The sequence below is a fragment of the Malus sylvestris genome, chromosome 3, assembly GCF_916048215.2.
Source record: "Malus sylvestris chromosome 3, drMalSylv7.2, whole genome shotgun sequence".
Taxonomy (NCBI): domain Eukaryota; kingdom Viridiplantae; phylum Streptophyta; class Magnoliopsida; order Rosales; family Rosaceae; genus Malus; species Malus sylvestris.
The window spans coordinates 35,012,914-35,018,054 of NC_062262.1; positions in this window are offsets into that span (position 1 = coordinate 35,012,914).

Below are 5,141 nucleotides of genomic sequence, written 5' to 3' on the forward strand. Positions count from 1 at the left end.
GATACTTGATATCAAAGCTTTTAATTTGCCAATTTTTGGGGACCACTTTGTTACCTTTTTTGGGTTTGTTCTTCTTCTTAATGTGCCATATGGGCAAAGGCCTCACATTCATAGGTGAAGGCCCATCTCCACAACCCTCACATATCTTGGTCCTATAGCCCATTTCATACGTGGGGATCTTAATTAGTACATCAATATATTTTTACATGAAGGGAATTAGAAGTTCGATTAAGTTATATAGTGGACAACTTAATTTTGTGTCAAGTTCGCCATCCACAAAATTCGAACCTAAGATCTCTCACTTCTAAGTGGGAGGAATACCACAAAACCGTAGTACTGAGTGACTCCTTTCTAAAACTCTTGTGGTGTGTTTGTTTGGGCTCGTTAATCTTCATTGGACTACACGTTAGTGTAGTCCTGTGTTTGTTACTTACACGGACTAAGTTTAATGGGATAAAGCGGGACTCGCGTGGACCATCTCCTTCACTAGGAGGTCTTAGGGCTGGTTTGGTATTGCTGTGCTTTGAAAAAAAGCTGCTGTGAGAATAAGCGGCTGTGCTGTGAGAATAAGCGGCTGTGAAATAAATCAGCAGAGTGTTTGGTAAACTTTTTTGTAAAAGTGCTTTTGAAAAAAAAAGCAGTCTAATATTGGGTCTTTTCATTAAAGAAGCACTGTAGCTCCATGTGCTTTGAAAAAAAGCCAGTTTTCCAAAGCTACAAATAGCAGCTTCAGCTTTTTCCTTTGATTTCAGCTTATTCTCACAGCAGCTTCCAAAATAAGCTCTTTTTTTTCAGTTTACCAAACACCTAAAACCCTCACAGCTTTTTTTCATGGGTGCTTTTTTTTTAAGCACCTCACTCCCAAACTAGGTCTTAGCGAGACCCCCCGAATACCATGGGATTGCTAAAACCTCGTCTTCTAGCTTCGCCAACATCGTCTACACCCGCCAACCCAGAACCGCGGAGAACCTATAATCTAGAATCAAGTCATCTCGTTTCGAATCGTGGAGAACCCAGAATTGCCAACTCGTCATTCACTCGTTTTGAATAGAAGATAACCCAAAACCCAGAAGCCAGAATCACCAACTATTCGTCAGTTCTTTCGCGAAGAACCTACAATCTCCAACTCTTCATTTGCTCGTTTTGAATCTCGAAGAACCCATAATCAAGTCACGCTCTCTCTCCTCTCTGCTTTCTCTGCTCTCGCCATCGTCTTTTCACCTCCGAGTACGCTTAGGCCTTCGTCGGTAGACAAAGACAGAGAACTTGGCAGGCGAACAACCATGGTCGATGCCCACTTCCATTTGCAACCACAACTTCATCTTAGTTTGCTGCACATCTGCACAAATGCGATGGAATAAAAAAACCCAGATTCGGTGGAAGTGCAAAACCAATCTTACCCCAATTCGAATCGCTAATTACAAGTCCCAGAGAGAGAGATTTCTGAAAAACTAACCTATTTTCAATAGAGGGAGAGAGTGTTCATGCGATAGAGTTTTGAAAAACTGAGCGAAAGGAGAGGGAAGAATGTTCGATAAAAAGGAAAAGGAAAAAGAAAAAGAAAAAGAAAATGGAAATGGAAAAAAAGAAAAGAAAAATATTATTTAGTTTGTTAGTCCGACACTGCACAAAACGCTTTACTAAAATAGTCTAGTTTAGTCTGGTCTAAGTCAATTCAGTTTAGTCCCTAAAACTAGTCCAGTTCGAAATAATTCAGTGCAATAAATGCACACTTGAATACCAAACAAAAAAATTGCAACTTAAAAGTAAAATTAGACCAAGCTTGTAGGCTGGTAGGATAGATAGAACTTGCACAACATTTTGAGGCATATATTAAAAAAATTGGACAAGACTTAGTTTCCGAAATTTCTGTACGTGACCTTGTTCATCATTTTAAGTCTAAACATAAATACAACAATAAGAAGAGGTAAGACAAAAGTGAGTAAACTATAAAAACGAGATATAGTTGATTGATTTTCCGGCTGCCATCTTATGGTTCTTCAAGGATCTTTTTATGCATTATATTAGATATCAAGGAAAATCAATTTTGTCTTCGAAGGATATTCAAGTACTATGTTATAATTAGGTGAACTTATACGTCACATCGTATTTCGTGATTTTCTTAAGGAGTATAGATGCAAAAAGTCAACCAAATTTGAGAGTTAATAAACAGACCATCTAGATTTTAGTTTAATTATATGACACCTTACATTTGTGTTTCAATTATTAGACCCGATTAAATGACGACAAATGTTTAAACTTTAGAATTCAATCTATGCTCAAAGTGATTAATTTTAATCTTTCATAGTTAGAAGATTTACCAAAATGTCATTTGAATTAAAAGAAAACTAATGAAAAGTGCTTGAAAACTTTGAGTTTTAACAAAAATGACAAAAATGTGTTGTAAATGAATAGTTTTTAGAATAAAAATATAATTTTTTATTTAAATGATGAACTTTTCATTAAAGCTCTGTTTAATTAAAGCTTTGATGAGTTTCTTGGTACTCATGGGACCAAAATATATGATAGATAAGTAAAGTATGGAATACAATAATAATAATAATAAAAGCAAAATTACGGAGAGAGCTAGGATGACGAATTTGGGGAAAAAGAAAAAAATGAAAAGGAGAGTTCTGGAAGAACGGGGAGTGAGGGAGTTTTTTTTTTTTTTTTTTTTTTTTTTTTTTTTTTCGGAGAACCTCGGCGGTACGAGGGAATTTTATTGATAAGAAAAAAGAAGTTACACCTAGACAGGGGGGGACATAAACCTAACCCCTCATAGAACAAGAGAAAAGAAATACAAAAGAAAAAGGGGGGGACATGCACCTTACCCCTTTTGAGAAAGGAAATGCCGGAAAAAGAGGGGGGGACATAGACCGTACCCCTCTTGGAAAAGAAAATACAAGGAAAAGACTAGGCGGACATAAGCCCAAACCCCTCTATAAACCTTAAAAGGTAATAACCTGCAAAACAAACTGCAAAACAAAAGGGAATCCAAAAAGGTTAGGAAAAGAAAGGAGAAAACACATCAAGAAGAGGAGACAAACCTGTAGGTTGGCATGCCCAAGAAATCTGAGTGCAGAGGAGGGAGGATCTCAATTGGGGGAGTGGAATGCCAGACAAGTGAAGATGATAGAAGCCCTAAATTGGCTAATTTGTCAGCAACAGCATTCCATTCTCGAAAAATATGAGAGCAACGAAAAACCATGTTCTGCAAAAGGAGAGTACAATTGTTCCAGCGTGTCTGGAGCGACCAAGGGGGAGAGAAAGATCCAGAAGCAAAACATGATATTACACTCGAAGAGTCGCTTTCAAGCCATAAATTTTGCCAGCCTCGTGCGTGGGCCAATTCGACAGCAAGGATGACAGCATGGAGCTCCGCATAGAAAGAAGTACGATGGCCCAAGCTTAGGGAGAAACCACCAAGAAAATAACCCGCAGAATCTCGAAAAACCCCGCCACATGCCGCAGGACCCGGATTACCTTTAGCAAGGCCATCAGTATTCACTTTGACCCAAGAAGAAGGAGGGGGGTGCCAAAGAACAGGGACAATAGAAGGAGCTTTACAGGGGTTAGGCGATATTCCAAGAGAGACTAAAAGTTGCCGATCCAAAGTGCCTCGTACATGGCCAGGGGTTAGAGCTCCAACCTGCCTAATCCAGGCCGAGGTGGAGCGGCAGAGACGTGAGAATGAGGGAGGTTTGCCTTCAAACTTCACTTTATTACGCATCTTCCAAATAGCCATGAGTAAGAAAAACCCTGAAGCTAGCCAGACATTGCGAAGATGTGGAGAGAACCGCTTTGACAGAAAATCAAGCCATAGATCAGAGAGGGAGCCCATAGGTTGAATAATAGTGCCAAATTGGGTAGCTAGCCAACGCCAAGCACATTGTGCAAAGTCACAGCTAGAAAATAAGTGGTCAATAGATTCAGAATTCTTGTGACATAGTTGGCATATTGGAGCCAGCGGGATGCCTCGGCGCTGAAGTTGATCCTCCGTTGGGAGCTTGTTGAAAAGAATCTTCCAAACTAAAATAGAGTAACGAGGTGGGATGAAAGGACGCCAGATAATGGAAGCCCAACTCTTGACAGGAAACCGATGACGAACAATTTCATAGCCATCGGAAAAAGAAAAACCACCAGAAGTAGAAGCTTCCCAAATTAAAACGTCCTTATCCTCATCAATTGGAAGAGGCATTTCTAAAATCTCTTTAGTTAGGTCTGGGAAAGTAGAAGAAAAGATAGAAGGAATAACCCATTGTCCCATACGAATAATATTTGAGACCTTAGTACGAGATAGAGAAGGGGCAATCTCTGTTGCACCAACGACGTCCACAATAGGCTTATCCAGCCATTTATCAACCCAAAGGGAAGTAGTAGAACCATTTCCAATCACCCAACGACAATTCTGAAACAAGATATGAAGAATGGATTTAATACCAGGCCATATAGAAGATCGCATATAACTACAAGAGTATAGGCGACCATGTAGCTTGAAACGTTTCCGAATATAAATACTCCAAGGGGAATCAGTAGTAATAATAAGCCATCCAAGCTTTAAGAGAGCTGTAGTGTTAAGAGAGCCAAGATCACGCAAACCCAAACCACCTTCATTCTTCGGAGCACATATCTGATGCCAAGAAACGGTAACCAACTTCTTGGAGGTTACGTCACCAGACCATATAAAATTGCGAGCACATCGTGAAAGAGACCTTAGCAAGGAAGAGGGCCACTTATAAACAGAAAAGCTATGCAAGAGCATACTTTGAAAAACTGATTGAGTGAGTTGAACTCTTCCTGCCATAGATAAAAGTTTCCCCTTCCAACCAGTTAACTTAGCTTTAGCTTTATCTGCCAAGGCTTGAAGATGACTCCTTTTAGGCTTGCCACAGAAGATTGGAACTCCAAGGTAGACAAAAGGTGCTTTGCCTTCTTTGAAACCCAAGTAACTCTCAACCACAGCTTTGCGATGCCTTGAGGTAGAGCCCAAGTAGAAAGTACTTTTTGCCTTATTGATAAATTGACCAGAGGCTCTACTATATCTATCGAAGAAACCTTGCAAGTTACGCAGGGTGACACCATCACTTCTACAGAAAATGAATAAGTCATCTGCATAGAGAACGTGAGAAGGAGAGATACAA